Below are 18,481 nucleotides of genomic sequence, written 5' to 3' on the forward strand. Positions count from 1 at the left end.
ATCATTAATATAATTACTCTTTTACATATGTGCTCAATTAGAGTTGTTAGTAGACTTTACAAGAACTCAAACCAGCATTCATTATCACGACTTTTTAATAACACAAACCACTTTTGCACTGAGTCTTTTTTATCTAACTGTAGTCATTTCCAGGATACCAAAGCTCTTGCAAATATCGCAGCCTTCCCACAGTTGCATACTTATGTACCTTTACTACTCCGAGTATTTCCATTCAAATCAATACAGCTGCTCACAACATAACTGTAAGGCTGAGAACAGCTTTTGTAAGACATAGTAAAACTCCTGACCATTCTTATAATACTTCTCTATATCTTCTCCTATTTCAAATCACAATCGTTAAACATAGTTATAGCTTGGGTTCTAGAGAGTCTTCCTTCTAGGTTTTGTCACAGCCTCCTAAAGAATTCACAGCGTGACTCTGTCCCTGAGCATCCCCTTCAATAAAATCCAAGTTGCTTTGCTATCTTGTAATAATATAAGAGCTAATTATTACTGAGATAACACCAATACACCAATACTGTTCATACAGAACACTAGCTGATGTAAGGACAGAAGTCAGGATGCTACCTTGTTTAAGCTTTTGTTTAGACCTCAGGGCAGACATGATGATGGTCCAGATGGGCGATACTAGGATTTGCTAAATCATTCACCAGGACTACGAAGATTGCCTAGTCAGTTCAAAGTTGGCACTCTTAAAATGCCTCCTGTTGACTGGACTCACATTTGAGCTAGATATTTTGAGTGGATTCTCCTTCTGCACTCAGCATTGTCAACTGGCACAGTTTTATTGATAGTCTCATGATATATTTTTTTCCCCTCCTTCCCTGTAGCCCTTTCTCCTGAAGCACTGGGACTTTGTAAACCTAGCTTTATACTTTTTTTGTTTGTTTTGTGACAGTATAGGAATAGTTGAGTTAGAGCTTTTTGTATTTTCATGAGTTCATGGCCCAAAGGCAACAACATGTTCTCTTAATGAAAACTGAGATTTTCAGATGACAAATGGCTGTGGGAACTTCACAGATAAACAACCAGTACTGTGAGATCCATGTTGAACCCGAAGCCTTGGCAATTCTGGGTGTGCAGCATTTGGTAATATTTCTTACCCTCTGAGACAGAGTTTGAGTGTTTTTTTTCCCAATAAGATCAAGTTAATAAATTGCATTTTTCATTTACAACTGACCTTCTACACTTGCATTTTATTTTCATAGCTTAGTTGTAGATAGGAAGCAGTTCACATTATTATTTCTACTGTCCAGGGAACTAAAATCATATTTTCACAGAGTTTTTCTCTGTTTCAATATTTCTTTTGGGTCAAAACCAAAATCATTTAGAAGTTTCTTTTTTCTAAACAAACACTTATATCCATTGTAGTTACCAATTTTTGTTTATATTTTAAGTTTGGCTCTAGAGAGAGAAGATTCCATAATCGATAGCCTACTTTTACAGTGGGAGACAATTTCAAATTCATTCTCTGCCAGACTCATAACAGAGCTTCTCAACCCTTACATGCAGCAGGGACTGAAGCCACCAGGTTTGTTGTCTTTCACTCTCCCGCAGTACAGCCAAATACAATTTTATTCATGTTCCTCTGAGGAAAAGAATATAGTGAAACAGATGCAGAAGGATACAGAATTAAGTATTGTTTTTGGAAAATAACTTCTGAACTTCCTGAATCTTCTGCTCCTCCGAGTTTTATTGTACTTCTCATTTTTAGCAGTTCATAGCATATTTGTTGAAATAAATATAGCACACAGTAAAATCAGTTATAAATCCACAGGATATAAGCTTCAAAAATTCATTCTCTTTAACTGAAAATTATTTAGATAAAATATAGTGTTTTTATTTTCTTTTCTTCTCCAATGCATCCAAGTAATATATACTAAAATAGCACACCACATAGTGTAGGCTCTTTGCTGTAGCTGTCCTGGTGCTCACTCTTAAATTTCATATCCAGTAGGATTAATGACAAGCAGATCTCGGTGAGGCACAAGCATTAAACAAAGTCTGGAAAAGCACTTGGTATAGCTATTTCACTTATTCCGGTCTTCTGGCACTTGCTAAGTTATACTCCCCAAACCAGTAGAAACATGAAACGGAACATTTTCTGACACACTGTATGGCATCAAGATATTAGCATAAGTGTACACTTTGTGTGTATTAGCTTTCTACAGAGAAATAATCTTTTTATTTAGTAGGATGGTACAGACATGAAGGCTCATTTTCATCTTTATCAAAAACCTGTTATAGAACTGGAGGAATAAAAGACTTTAAAAGTACTCAGATGAACGATCTTGTACTGACCTCTGATGGCTTTAAGTGTGTATGACAGTCCTGAAATTGTGCCTAGGAGCTCTAGTGCTCTGAAACAATAATGTTGACATGACAAGAAACAGGCTCTTTCAAGATGTAAACCAAATAATTTCTAAGGGTGTCCTGGGATAATTTTTGCTTTGCACCACCATTCTCTTTTGAAGGTGAGGTGAAAATGTGTACAAGCCAAGGTAAGTGCTTGCAGAAAATGTTATTTCCAATGGAAATCCTGTTTCTGTCTTACAGCTCTTCAGAAATGTCTCCAGGTTTTATTAACAAAACAAAACAAAAAAAGTTCACCTCATTATTTCTTTATAAATGAAATAGTATTTCTGATCACAGAGCAGAAAACGTTTGAAACAGGAAGAAACTACTGTCAAAAAGTTTATGTCTGCCAAGTTCACAATACACCACCTAAAATACATGATTCCTAAGGTGTGGGGAGCACATGAACTTAAATCTTCATCAGTAGGGTAGAAAATTATTAGAAATCTTTTGAATGTGCCCACCTGGGCCACAGAGGGAAAAAAGAAAAACAAGGGGTGGGACAGGAGAGAGGAGTGTTTTCAGTCCAGCAAGATTTTCTCCCAGGGGTTTGTGCCTAAGGCAAACTCTGAGAATTGTTACATCTTTATCCAGGAGTCTTATTAGCAGCAACTCTGAGAGCCTCTTGAGTGGAAATACCATTCTTTATTATTTAAAAAATAAACAGGTAAAAACCAACCAACCAACCAACAACAAAAAAACCCACCTGGGTCTTGTGAAGATAGCCTAAACAACCCTGAGAACTGTGCTCAGGGCTAATGGGCTTTGAGAATGAAAGAAACAAGTGCCTAGGTTCCCTATCTGCAGAAAGAAGCTGGCAACCCAAAAATTGACTTGAGTATCTACCAGGGACGGTACAAAAGCAACTCCACCTACATACAGTGCAATGGCAGCCATGGAACACAGTGTGAAATCGTCAAAATCTCTTCCGCCTTTTTCAAAAATGCACCAATGGGTTTGCAAGAAAATGAGTTGTAGTGTACAGTACCTTTCTGAAAAACTTCTGTTTGGGGGCCATCTGCTCCCTTTTCTGTCCAGAGTAACGTTTGTTGACTCAGGTGACACGAGATATGAAATAAAAGATGAAGCTTGATTCTCTGTGCTTATCTTGAATAGCCGAGGAGCGACAGGCTTTATTCCCTCTTGGTTCATGGTGTCACAGAGTGAGGCACAGCTGAGTAAACAACAGGCCCCCATTACAGCTGCACAGGATGGGGCATAAGCAATGGACACAGGAGCAGCACTCTGTACATCAGAATTTCTGCTCACTCCTACGTGTGGTACTTTCAGTAGACAGGTTCATGAAGGTGTAGTAGAGGAGGTGATCTGGCCTCCTGTCCTGTAGTACTTGTGGTGGCACCCTGAACTTGTTGGAGTACTCAGAACTGACAACGGCATCACACACACAAAGCCACCAAAACAGCCAGACTTGAATCTTAATACGTGACCAGTGTGTCACATCTGTGCTCCATCTCAATTCCATATGCACCAAAGCTTCCTACCAGACACTGGTTCAATATTCTTCAGAAGTGATAAAAAGAACTGCATTTAGCTGAAAGTAATCTGATCTCCGAATCTCACTGAAAAAAATGTCATTTCCAGAAGGAACAACTTCAGAAAGCGGTGGAAGATGAGAGCTTTTCTCCCTCAATAAAATCAAGAGTTCACTGTGGAGATCCAGTGATAAGGCATTGGAGCCTTATAGCCTAATAGCTCGTGGCAGATTTCACTAAACTAATAATCTGGCATAATTAGGAGTCAATGTATAAACCATGAGCCCTCACATTTTCACGTTAAATTAAATGTGGATGTTCAACATAGATTTCCTCCTGCCAGTTGGGCTTTCATAAAACACAGCACCAGGAATATTTTAAATTAAAAGAGAAAGACAAAAACTCTTGGCCTCTATAATTGGTTTGAAAACTTCTTGGTCTTAAAGTTGAGCCCAAATCATTTATTTCCATAGAAAGACTCCCATTTATTTGGGTGGGCACTGAATCAGGCCCTCGAAGCTCAAAAGCATAGATGGAAACATTAAAGCAGCTACAGAATTTCCATCTTGTTGGATAGTCTGACTTTACACATCTTTTCCCCTCCCCTAAATTTTGGGAAAAAAATCAATATCTTGATATACTAAACAGACCAGTAATTCTGAAATGCCTTTAATAATTTGATGATATTAAACCTGAAAATATGGCATAGCATGCTGTCAAAATAAAAGGAAATGAGAAAGTCAGAAGTAAGCCAGAAAATGCAAACAAATCAATTCATTGATTTTGGAAACTTCTACAAACATATCCGTCAACAGTATATTTGTGACGGTAATTGATCTGCAGAAAAATTACTATTTTGATTAAACTACAACTTTCCAAAAGGAAACAAAGGCAGCAGTCACAGCAGTCTTGGCACAGCAACCCTGATACCCTAGGCATTGCCAAAAGCCTTTCTTGAGTTACAGATGTTCAGTTCCTCTGCAGGGAAGGGGCAACAGGGATTTATGTCAACTTCTTGTTGATCATGCAAGGCCATTTAGAGACTGTTTCAGTGTTTGATTTAAATTTGAGGAGTCTCAATTCTGCATAATCTGACTGCATATGAGGACAGGGACTCTAAAGGGTGAACATTGCAGACAGGATTTGAATCATTCAGAAAAGCTCTTGCTAATCACGGCTAGATGGAACCTGATACTGAATAAAACACTTTTATTCAAAAGCACTTAAGCCTATAGTAGCCACTGAGAAAAAGCCACCGTTGAGAAAAATCTCTCAGGAAATTTGCAACATACTCCCCACACATATTTCCATCTTCTTTGAGACTTTTTTTTTTATACTGCCAGAGAAATTGGGCATTACTAAAACTGAGAACCTTGTTTGTATGATCTATCAGACTTATGTAGCATGCTGAAATACTGCTGTTTGCAAATTTTGAACACAGGCAGGTGGAGTTCTATGTGAGAAAGGACAGAGTAAAGCAGACATGAAAGAACATGATCTTAGCTTACATTGCTTAGCTTTTGAGATGCGGGTCACATTATGTGCTATAAATTGAGTGAGAAGATACAGCTGGCTCAGCACAGCAGTTAGGTGAAATCTAAAATCAACAGAGGAAGTATTCATTTGCAGGTGAAGAAACATAATATCCTGAGTGACTAGAGTCACAATTCCTTTTGCCAGAGAAGTGGTGAGAAGTGGTGTCCGGGTGGCACCTGCAGATCTGCTGCTGCACAGACAGCAAGCATCAGTGGCTAACAAACCTTTGAATTATAGTTCACACATAGACACGCTTCAACATCCAAAAGCGTACCCATTTCAGTTCTCACTTTAATAATAATTGCAGTTTAAAGTGGCCTGAAAATATACAGCGTAACATAAATGCATCTAGATATTTTAAAATTAAACGACACACACATGTGCACACAGTCTTTTATGTTGGCTTTAACTTCTACCTTGGCATGGATTGTGCCAGCTGGAAGGTGGATTAATTTTGAACACTGTAATTTAATACTAGAAATTCAAGCATATGTCTTCAGTTACTGGAGCATCCTTAATACTGAGAGTGATTTATAGAACATAAAAAATTAATAAATATCTTGGGTCAAATTATTGCTTATTTGAATGCCTTTTACAGCAAAGCTTCACAAATCTATCACAGAACGTACAGATCACAGTTCATTTTCTGGGATAATCACACAATTAGCAGGAAATTTGGCCAATTTATAAAAAATGTGGTTATGTTTTTGCAAGCACGTGCTTAACCCAGAAACCAAAATTCAAGTGAGCAGAAACCGAACTACCAGTTTTTTCACAGATTGATGCCACTGCAAGAGTACATCTAATCAAATCTATACACAAAACTTTTTGAAAGAAGATAAATTTTGTTTTTACTGTTAAGTGTAAGAAGTACAACTCACTTCATATGTACGTAAGATTTTCACTTTTTTTTCTAATCTATATTGGAAAGTACTGGAAACTCAAACTTCCCCACCCCCCTTAGTAAACAGAAAAACCTTACAGGTAAGATGTTCTCTAGAAATACATAAGATTATTTGAGCAGAAAAAACTCATGCATTTTGTTGACCTCAAAATTACGGTCATCCTTGTGATATTATAGAGTGAATCTATATGCTAGAAAGAGTTTTGTAATCCTGTAGCTCCCTTAAGGGCATTTGAAGCAACTTAACTGAAATGTGGGTCGTTGAAACATTTCAAAGACAGATATCAGAGAAGAACGAGTACGTAGCTGAATTTTTAGGAAAACGGGTGAGAGAGATGTTTCCAGGTTAGGAAAGCACAATACACCAAGATACACCAATCAATGTTAGCACCTAAAATATCCTGCTATTTCTTCTTTATCAGTATAGTCAGGAAATTCTGGGTGATATGGGAATGGAAGAAGAATTAAATTATTTTCCATGGACCTGCAAAATATTATGCAGACTTTTTGCCAATACACAGCGAAATGAAGACATTGAGTTGCACAGGAATAGGGTCAGGAGCCTCGCGTACTGTACATTTACATTTGACAGGGAATAGAAACAAACAAGAATCATGGGTTATTGAGTCCTATTTAAGAGTAAGAAAATCAAAAAATCTCAGGCTGCCACTCTGGGGTGGAAGAATTGTGCAAAGATATCAAATACTGTTCCTATGTTAATTACACCTGCTTCAGTGGAGAGCAGCTGACAGTGGCACAGGAAGCCCACAGCTGGATGAGTGCTTTAGAAGTAACTAAGCCTGAGCAGGTACATCTGGTAAGGAGAACAGCAGAATGCCACATACCAGTGAATCACATTGAAATACACAATTGAGTTATGAGCCAGGAAAAGGAGGAAGATTGCTTCCGTATGGGAAAAGGTAAATTACTTCTAAGATAAGTACTGTACCATCAACTTTGTGATCTCCATGCTAGCATAACTTAGGAATTCTGTGGTTAAAACAATTCAATCAGTATTCAAGATGTATTCCGTTTCAGCTGGGGTTATTGGCACACACATGAAGTTGCGTGAAGGAAAAAACCCACAAAACAAAACAAAAAACATCGAAACAAACAAACAAAAAAATGCCAGTGTACTTCACTTTTACTGTGAGATAAATTCAGCTAAGCCAACCGTAGGCAGATGAATAGTGCTGATCTCAAAGCAAAGTGTTTTGCCTTCACTAGGCTTTATTTCATGAAAGCTAAGGTGTGTTAGTTACCCTGACTTTTTTTTTTTTTTAATCTATTTCAGTCATAGTGAGGACAAGCAGTCAGTTTAATTCAATGCAAGGTAAGCAGCAAGGCTGTGCCTAGATAAGAATATAACACTGGCCTTACATACCTAGCCAGAGGCAAGCACCTGAAGTGCTTGCCTGAATCTTCCTCTTTCGCATTGGTAGCGACATAATCCACATTTGTTATCTTACTCTAATGAACTCATCTGTCTTGAGCAATGAAGGTAAAACATTCCTCTGTTTCAGTTTTGGGGTCAAAGGCAAAGCCTGCAGAAGGTTTTAAAATGATCCAATATATTAGGAATCGCTGGGAAATTGTTCTGTCCCATTTAAAAAAGGGTTTGCTTTGCTCCCAAATTTCTGAAGGGTTTTCTTTTGCTTTCAGTACACATACCAGAGATTTTACCTCCTTCTGTTGAATCTGATTTACCTTTCCCTTGCCTTTAACACAAACCGATACATCAGTTGCCATTTACATATCCCACTCCACATTACTTCAGAGACTGAAATTTTTATGTAGGATACAACCTGTGCCTTCCTCTGAAGTTCCCCAGGAGCTTCTGTAAGCATCTCCAAACAGCAGTAGTCAGCAATTTCAAAACCAGGTCATTTAAATTAAAGCAAAAAAAAAAAAAAAAACAGGCTTTATAGATTATAATGGAAGCAAAGTCATGAAATTTATATTAAATATAACATAAAATCAGAACCAGACTAGACCATCGCATTACAATTTGCTAACTAAGCAAAAAATAAACCTTACATAGCAGAAAGGCCAGCCTTTCTTCAAAACAGCACACAATCTGCCAGGTATCTCCTCTGAAACTCCGTAACCTTTTTCTTACATTCTCCTGGGGCCCTGTGCTCAGGTGAGAAGACTTGTCATTTGCAAGTGGGAAACACTGATTACTTCCATTCTAACTATTGCATATACTGAGCCTGGAATGCCTTTCCAACCAAATTATGAACAGAGTTTGGACTGAGACTATGAGATTTACCTCCAATATATATTGTGAATATTTCAAGGTGACAAGGACATATGGTCATATCAAAGAGTAAATTGGATTCTCTGCAAGCAGCTATAGAATTTATAATTTAAAATTCTCAAAATTTGCAACCTCTGTGTTAATGAGCTGGCCCACCCCAGCTGGTAGCCTAGTCCTTCCAGCTGTATAAGTTCAGTATCAGCTGAACCTTCCTTCAGAACATAATACTAATTTGCTGATGAGAACACATTGGATAAAGGCACCACAATCTATGTGCAGAAGCTGTCATAGTCTAAACAAAATTATCCCCAAGCCAATCAAACAGAAAAAACACCCCAAAACACAAACAAATCAAAAAACAAACAAGAACTCAGAACGCGAGACTCATTATCACATGGAATGCAATCACCAAGTCCTTGTGTTTGCAAACAGTTTGAATATCTCCACCAAATCAATCACATGTATCAAATATTCACAATGGAGCTCTGCCACAAAATATTGCAAACAAATCGTTAGTGCAGACCAAATGGTATAGCTCTCTGCTCCATTATTTAGCCTAGCCAGTTATTCAGATACCTTTCTTAAGGTTCAAACACCTTGCCCCTCTCCCCTTTAACTTTTACAACCATTGGCTGTTACCAGTTCTGGTGATTTCACTGACCTACAAAAGAACATGTGACAGAACTTAAAACAAACAAACAAACAAAAAAAAACAGAGAAAGAAACTAAATTAATTTACAGCCATCTTAAATTACATTGGCATTAACAAGTGACCTTTTACTTCTCTCTAATTTTTAATTGAAATTCAATCTCTTTGTTCTCAGAGGAACACATAGGGTGTGATTTTCAACACTGGCTCAATTTTTTCAGCTTTAAGTATAATTGGCCTCAGCAGGGACAAGAACATAAACAAAACAGGCAAGCCAGGGAAATCCAAAAAAAAATCACTTTCAGATAAAATTTCAGATTAAAAAAACAACAACAACAACCCCACACACTGATATTTCCATTGAATTCACAGAGCTTTGGGGCTTGGTCCTGAGTATCAACATGCAGCTGTAATGGCTAGCGACAACAGATATATGGGAAAGGCATGACAAAATGCCTTCCCATACACCCAGGCCACGGCAACATATCAGGAGTTCTCCTTTCTTTTGTCACCTGGAAGAGTGATAACATGCTCAAGCATTACACTGAAGACTGTGACTTGAGGTGGAACCAGTATATCCACTGTGTTGTCTGTATTCACTAAAAAGATCTAGAGACAGACAGCAGAGTGAACTTACCTCCTTTACACGGGGAGCTAAGCATATCTAAGTGGCAGAAGAACTGAGACAGGTATAAAAATCAGTTTAAAATGACAGTCTGGCACAACATCTCAAGTAGGAGGGAAGATATACTGGCGTGGACCCTCAGCATGAATGGCTGTGGCATGCAGCTAGGCCAAGTTATCCTGGGACAACCAAAGTCCCAATTACTGACTGTGTCACTTAGTAATCAATACATTGGAAAAGGTTTGTAATAAAAGCCAATGATGCACAAAACATAAGGATCCACGGTGTCTATCCAAATCTTACACTAAACTCATCATTTTAAAGGGAAATATCATTGTGATCTTCACTAGTGCTTTACAATATATACTGGCAGGTGTCATACAAGTCCAGGGACATGCTAGTTTCCTGTTAAGCACTAACATGCACTTTGAGATCATCTGCATGTTTGCTCTCCCCAAGCAGAGGCTAGTGCTGAATCCATCATTTTTGATGACAGATAGCCACATAATCTTGAACCACAGGATTGTAACTTGTGAAAAGCTGCAGAACACCTCTATAACCAGAAACATCCTGATGACAACACCTTGCCTGCATCTCAGAGGTCTGCACTACTTCTAGGACCCAAATTCACATGCATACATTTCCATTTCATGGAGTTATGCTCAGCCTGGATTTAGACTGGCCACAAACACCATCTGCCCTTGCAGTAAGCACAGTACTTGTTCCTTTCCGAGCTACTGGCTGCCCACACTGGGACCTGGAAGCCAAGTTTGTTGCTGGGCAATCCAACAGATGGCTGTCTTGCATTTCTTTCCATTAACAATCACATTTGCTATAGAGAAACAACTGTCACTATTCTCTAGAATCTACTTCCCATCATGGTTCCACATAATTTTACAAGAAGAGGGAATAAGAAACTCCCCAAACTCTTCCACACCTTGTACAGGGACGAAATTTTAACTGTGATATGACTGTTGCACTCTTTAACTATAAGAAGACTGTTACACATTTTTTTTTTTAAATCAGTAAGCCTTCCCAGTTAGTATGCCAGCTTTTTGTCTACTTCAGTTTAAATCTTTTCTACACTCATAATAACAAGAATAAATGCAGACAGATGTACAGCACAACTAGTTAAAACTATCTGACTTACACTACCTAGGAGGTCAGAAAAATTATCCAGCAGATCCACCTGGTCTTCAGAATCTGTAAGTCAGCAGTTATTTATACATCCTAAGTAGATGTGGTTAAAAAAAAGTGAATAATTTTTGATAAGCATTGTAGGCTCATTCGCGAATTATTTATGACTTATTATTAACTCCATATGCATATCTGAGAAACATTTTTAGTCCTGAAGATATTTATGAGTTTAAATGTTTCAAAAATAGTCAGTGAATAATCATCCAAGCTGAAAAATAATATTCCAAGTCATCATGGGTTAGATGTTTTTGGTTTTATTCTCATTTTAACAGATTGAATTATCTAACCATGGTTTAGAAAGAAAAAACAACTAAGGAGACAAATCAGATGCCTGAAAAATTATCCTGTACTTAAAGAAACAGTGGCAGGGAATAGCTCATTAAAAAATCTTTACAATCATTTTCTTTTTTTAGCAAGCATTAGATGAATTTTTGAGCAATTAACACATTCATAGCACACCTGATCAGTTCAGGAACAGGACAAAAGGAAAAAAAAGATTAATCAATTCAATAGTTCATCAAGAATAATTTGAACACTTCTAGTCCATAATGGACTTAAAGATTTACAATTAATCAGCACTGTCAGAGTCAAATTCCCCATGTTCTTTAGGCTTTAAAATAAATTAGACTGTATTCTGGATAACTCCATTACTGAACAGACATAAAAAACGCAACCTGAAAGAGTATTTAGTACAGATTAATGGACAGAAGAACTAAACTTACAGATATTTACATGGATGCAAATTCAAATTTCACTGCATTCATGTTTGTAACTGGCATTCCATAGAAAACATGCACGTTAGAAATATACAAGTATTTCTGTAGTAGTTTCTTCAAAACACATCCACATTTCTTCATCACCCTCTGCCCACAGAAAACTGTGTGGAAGAATCCTAACTTCACCGTTCTAAATGTTTTAGCCAAAAGCAATAGTATATTGGATTTGAAGCACATTCTCTGAGTTTCATGGAATTTACACTCCTTTAGGGGTGGGATTCAAAAAATAGCATTCCACTCTTAGGAAATACATTCAATGCAATATGAAATGTTGACTTTGAGAACCCAGGTGTAAAAACAACATAGGACAACACGATAGCATTTTGTCATTAATGTGCTTATAGTTTTGGCGAGATTATTTGATGGAAACTGAAAAGCAGTTAGGGGTCTTAATTCATTTTTTCAGTTATTTATTTGTACACAAGCTTACTCTTTCTTGGAAAGTAGATTGTTTGCACTAAGATTTTTTTTTTAATGAAAAATAGAATCAGTTTACATACAAAAAATAGTTTCAAAGGCAGAATTCTGGGATAAAATCTAGAATCATAATTCAAATTTTTATGGCTCAGCCACTAAGAAAACAGAAACACTATCAGATGTCTAAGATATCATACCAAACTATTACCACCTCTGAAGAGTTTTCAAAATGAAATTATAGCTCAAAGTTATTCAGCTAACCATCTAAACAACAAATACATTCAGAAAAAAATACCACTAATTCAAAACCAGAAAGCAAAAGTAACATTTATCAAATAAATTTTCTGCTGTTATCACAACACATAGTTCTTCAGTACGTAGCTGTTGGCCATACAAAATTGCTGTGAGGTGAAATAGAATGATGATGATGAATCAAAGCATAAAATATATATATTTTTTTGTCATAAAAGAAAAAAAATATCTAGAGTTAAAAATATTCCTGCAGAAAAAAAAAAAAGTGAATTTCCTCATTTGGAATCAAAATTTTTCTTACAAAAAACATGACAGCCTCTTGCATTCACAAACTAACACAGTTGTAACATCTAGTAGCTACCTGAAAACTTGGCTCCACATAGAATAACCACAGCAATTTTTTGTTTGTTTTGAATATAAGCTCTAACCTGTGAGGTGTAAAGGACCAAATATGTAGTTATAAACTGAGCCAAAGAAAATTCCATAATAGTGCTTATTTTAAATCCCATTTGAAGGGATATGGGATTTGAAGGGATAAGGGATATGGGATATCATATGCTTAGATGAACAGTAGGAAAGTAGGAAATGAAAATGTAAGGAGTGTTACTTTCTTACATTCTTCCCCCCCCCCCCTAAATTAAATGCCCTTTAAATTATTGCATTCTTCCTGGGGGGTCCCAGGAATAAAGTTGCAGAGTCACTTACCTTAGAGGGTTCAGATTTTCACTGACAACTCTGTGCAGCAGACGAGCAGATGAACTACTGGGATCAGTCACTATTTATTTTCTTTTCCAATGCAAGAACTTGGGGCCCTCTAAAGAAGCTAAAGGAAGCCAGGTCCCTGCAATTAAAAAAACCAACTGTCTAAACAATTTAAAAAAAAAGTGCTTTTCACACTCAAGTCATTAAAGAGATCCATTGAAGGTTACTAAACAGTCAAACACACTGGGTACAGGATATCCCTTGATATGAAAATAACTGGAGTCTAGGACAGTTCTCAGGTGTACTCTCACACATGCTATTCTACTTCTTCCCCTTCCCTGGCCAGCTGCCGCTGGGTACAGCTTTTTGTTTTTCTTTTACAGCTACTGCTTTATTGGAAAACTAAGAGTCCTAGTCCAACCTTGTGATAAGGAGGCTTTCTCTGGGGAGGGGTCACAAGGTATCAATTTCTCTTATCTTTTTACTCACTTTTAACAGAGAGTCTTCTTTCATGTTGTAGAGGCCAAATGTGAACATAAGACCAGTGAAGGAGGCCAGAATCAAAAAAAGGAAGAAAAAGTTAATGATTTGGGGGAATATCTTTGCCTGGAGTCTTTCACCTAAGTTTACTAAGTTGCTAAAGAGTACGAGGGAGAGGATGAAGACAAGAAACCTCAGCAGCCCACCAGGATGGTCAGTCACTCCATGGAAGCCTGCTGCTTGCAGCATAGTGGTGAAAAAGAACAGGCAGAAGACAAGGAATGTGCCAGCAATTGCAGTCAAAATCCCTCAAAGTCTCTTTGTTCCATGCATCCTGATACATCAGCCTGCAGCAACATTTGGAAACAAAAAAGTGCATAATCAGCCCCTGGGTTGAACTAGTATAGCTATTTTTATAATCTTATGGTACCCTGAACAGAACTACATTTCTTCTGAAAATGGAAAGAAGACAATCTTGCTTTTACTGTGATGTCCATGTGTATTTTTCGAAAGCATCTACTACGCAGCAGATTTTTCATCTGCAATAGTCAATGGCCAAATATTTGTGTGGCACTTAAAAGAAACCAATGGGCAAGTTTTTACTGGAAAAAATATCTATAATATTAAAAATATTATAAAAAATATAAAATATTATAAATAATATAAAAATATCTATAATATAAAAAAATCATATTTATATGACAGCTGAGTATATTAAAAACATTACATTTGTGAAGTAAATTTACACAGGTAAATTGTTTCTGGTCCAGTAGCTGACACAGCTCATAGTCTAAGGTTCACTTTTATGTTTTCTGTAAGACTCTGCACATAATGACTCACAAAACAAATACCAACACTATCTGTGCTGAGAACCAATTTCTTTTCAGATTTTCAACGTCTTGCAATCCATGTTTTCATGGTCTTGCATGCAGCAGGCTTCTTTCTGTAGTGCATGATTTTGTGGCTTACTAAGAAAATTAAAAACCCAAATGAATCAAACAAAAACAAACAAAAAAGAAGACTTTTCCTTCCCCCCCCGCCTTTTTTTTTTCTTTTCTTTTTTTTTTTTTTTTTTTTTTCTTTCTCCCACCTAGAGACAGGATGCTGGGAATCATCCATACTGCTGGGTTCTGCTGAAGCTCCATGACATCTTCAGAGACTCATCTGCATCTCTGACTGACATGATTCTTAGTCTCTCATCACAAACAGGCTATCACTCTAGATGAATGATCACAGCCACGTCTCCTTAACATACTCCAAGGTTACCTTGGTACCTAGATGAAATTTAAAATACCTGGCAATCAAAAATAACTTCTCGCATTGGCTACAGAGGATAGCGACATTCCACAAGCCTTCCCTGTAGCTATGTTGAAGGAGGAACACTACGGAGAGGAACACTGTGGGATGTTGCCAGGACTTGGATCTTTTATGGCCAATAAAAGGAATCAATATGAATACTTATTCATTCCAGTTTTGGTGGACATTATCAATAACTCCTTCAATGCAGGCTGCATTTCATATTTATACTCATAATGGAAATATCAAACCTTTCTTAAAATCACTGTTACACTTAATTTGCTTTTGCATCAGTTTGGCTGAATTTGGAGATTTTTCTATGCCATCTTTATTTCTTCTTTTACCTAATTCCTTCCTGCTTCAGAATATTTCAGCTGTGTTTCTGAGTTGAATCCAGTGAGACTTGCCAATCTGGAAAGCGAACAGACTAGTGCTGCATTTCTACAGACATAGAGAGCATTTAATGCCACGGCAAATTCAAGAGAGTGCTCCTCACTCCCAGAGCTCTTGAATTTCTTAACTCACTCAGGGTCCAGCCCAGGCATTAGCTTACCTTTTAAGAAATTCCTCAGAGTTTTGGATGCATGGAGAAAATATGTAGCTTCAGCAGAGCACTGTCACTGGAGCTGATTTAAAATGGTACAGGAGAGGCAATTGTGGCTTTCCATCATTTCTGTAAACTTATCTCTATGCTTGTTGTAATTGTGCTGTTAATATTAGGTTGCTATGAATAGATTTTTCTCTGCTTTATCTGTCCTCACACAACTATTTCAGATTAATTGACAAACCACAAGAATCCCATCCCATTCCTGGACACCATGTGATCTTGGAAGATTCTCATGGTGGCTACACCCCAGCAGGTTCTTCAGTGAAACTTACCTTGGTGAAGATTACATGTTTTTTTTCTTTTTTTTTTTTTTCTTTCAGAAATTTGGTCACATAGAGGGTCTGTGTGAATGAGATTTCTCCTAGAGACTGGTGTCACAGGAAGAAGTCTCTCTCTCTTTCTGAAGAGGTGCATGAAGACCACACGGACCTATATCCAGTTAGGTTAGCTTCACAAAACCCTTACCTTTCCTTAAATAGTGGAACTACTCTGGATGTCTCCCTCCACACTCTTCTGGAGAGGAAGATTTACCCTGGAGGAACCACTAGATGACCAAAGAAAAGACTGTAAACATATCTGGAGAAAACATCCTATTTTCTAACTCAAATATGTTCGAATATATATAAAAATATCTTTAAGCAAGTCATGCCTTAAAAAATGATGTTGGTACGAAACACTCTTGCACGTCGGGATGGTGTGGGGGAGAGGAGAAAAATGGTGTGGAAGCAAAAATCAAATAAACAAAAACAAAAAGGAAAGAACCTCACACACCTGACATACAAAGAGCTTGTGGGCTGTCCCCTTGTCTGAGGATTATCTCATAAATGTGAAGGTGAAGTGAACATTAAAACCTATGTATTCTTCCACATAAGGCTATGAACAATAAGAAATTGACTGTGATTGTAAGGAGGTAAGGAGGCTTCACTCGTATGACAGATTCATTATAAACGTTAATTATTCCAAGCCTTCTAACAGAGCATGCATGTATGCAGCCGATCAGATGGGAACCTGCTCTCCTATCATTCTGTGCACTTCCACGTACACTGATAGAGGTCTAAAAATATTCGCTCATGTAATCCATGTTCTCTCAGGGCTTTTGTTCCTGCAAATGTAGCATGTCCTTATTCCCAGGCCTGCTGTGATCTTATCAAGCTTAAATTGGTTCCTCTGGAAAAACAACCTTCAAACTAGTTTCAGCAACTGGGATGGTTTGGGGTTTATTAACACTGTGGTTATTAAGCCAGACAATAAAAGGATAATGAGGGATGGTAGTATGGTGTTATTAAAAGTACTTGATCCTCCCTACTTAAGACCCTGTATTTTGTTGCTTAGGTCAGAATATGAACAAAAGACAAAAATCAAAGAAAGAAAGAACAGCAACTGTCCTTTGAAAGCATTATGAATCTCTTTCTTCATCCTACTTGCCAGAAAAGTTTATAAATGAACATTCCCAGTTTATTCAGTCAGGAGGCTGACCAGAAAACACAGGTCCTTGAGTCTATGAGTTGCTGGTTTATATCCAGCCTCCAAACATAGGCATCAAAAGCATTTCCACATGAGATCTGTTTGTATTAAACAAACTTGCTGAGTTCAGAAATGGTTCTAGGAGGTAGGAATCCCATTCTCTTCATCTCAACCAGCACCCTTTAGCTCCTTTTATAGAAGAGATGTGATTAAGATTAAATCTAGAAGTATTCCCAGTTAGAAGGTGAGGTACAACCCTAAAGAAGCTTATTCTCTAGATCAATATAAAATTATCAATTTCTGTGCTTTTCATGGTTGAATGTGCACTCTATTTCTTCTAGAGGCAGTAATACAGTACATATTGACTGCAGCAGAGCAGAAGTAACTGGGCTATAGCACTGTTCTTTAGCAAACATAGCAACTACTACTCATACATACTGAAAAACAAAGGACCATTTTACATCACAGACCTGGTCAGGGATGCAAAAGATCTAGACTGATCTCCACGTTTGGCCTTAAAGTTCCTGGATGACTGAAAAAAAAAAAAAAGTCACATAATCCCTCTGTATCAGAGTTGTATCAGAGTATCAAAAATAGAGCAAAGTATCCTTCCCTTCCTTGACTTTGTCTTCGTCTAAACGGGGATAAAGAAGATTGATCCCCATCTCCTACCTTCCTCAGCACCACGCCCGTAGGAACACACTGTGACCACGAAGTACTCTCATGTGCACTGAAAAACAAGGGCACAAGCCTAAAACTAATGAGATCAACACCATGTAAAAATGCTGCCTGAGTTCAAGCTAACAGGGCAGCTGTCGGACGTTGCTCTGGGAGCCATCTTGTTTCCTACAGTTGCAGAGAAACCTTCAGTTTAGACATCTACAAAACTGAGCTGCAACAGCAGAAAACTTTGAACATGAGTAGTTTTCTAGGAAACCAACTCCAGTATCTCCCCTCTACGCTGCAGCACTGATGTACGCTTTGTTAAGAACAGGACATTATTCATCTCTTTCTCCGAGTGCCAATGCCTTACAAGTCAATTCTGTGGTTAATACAAGCTGACAAAAAGAGGTTTATGTGCTGTGCAACAATACCCACTGCCACTCACACGAAGAGAAAATACTTCAAGGGCAGCCCGTTCTTATATAACACAACTGCTGCTTTGCTAAACAGAACAGAGGACTTAGAGCAGTAACACCATTTCCCACCTCAAGTCCCTCAGCTAGGCTGTTAACTTCTATCTTGTGGCACATCTGAAGATTAATCAGTCTCTTAGCCTGCAATGGTCCAGCTAATTTAAACACAAACATACTCTGTGGAGAGCAGCAAGCCTGAAGGAGGTGGGAGGGGAAAGCTGGTGGGCTTTGAAGGAAGCACAGCCTGCTAATATCTGCAAGAGCTGAACATAAAATAGATAAAAACAAATTAGAGACCTATTAGAAATAAA

General features: G+C 37.7%; 1 protein-coding gene across 17 annotated transcripts in view; it reads right to left on the minus strand.

Annotated features, from left to right (window-relative positions):
- The window catches only part of SPTLC3 (serine palmitoyltransferase long chain base subunit 3), a 169,409-nt gene that overhangs the window by 101,233 nt on the left and 49,695 nt on the right, over positions 1-18,481 (minus strand). For 8 of the 17 annotated variants that reach the window (XM_066993426.1, XM_066993425.1, XM_066993420.1 and 5 more), the window contains exons 3-6: positions 14,758-17,566; positions 14,523-14,635; positions 13,874-14,014; positions 13,191-13,326 (exon numbers count right to left, since the gene is read on the minus strand). The gene's annotated coding sequence lies outside the window, so the exon portion shown is untranslated. Of the gene's footprint in view, positions 1-7,258; positions 7,352-13,190; positions 13,327-13,676; positions 13,813-13,873; positions 14,015-14,522; positions 14,636-14,757; positions 17,567-18,481 lie in introns of those variants that run through there. The other 9 variants (XM_066993424.1, XM_066993418.1, XM_066993417.1 and 6 more) reach the window with 9 other exon arrangements.

This window comes from Anser cygnoides, chromosome 3 (assembly GCF_040182565.1).
Source record: "Anser cygnoides isolate HZ-2024a breed goose chromosome 3, Taihu_goose_T2T_genome, whole genome shotgun sequence".
Taxonomy (NCBI): Eukaryota; Metazoa; Chordata; class Aves; order Anseriformes; family Anatidae; genus Anser; species Anser cygnoides.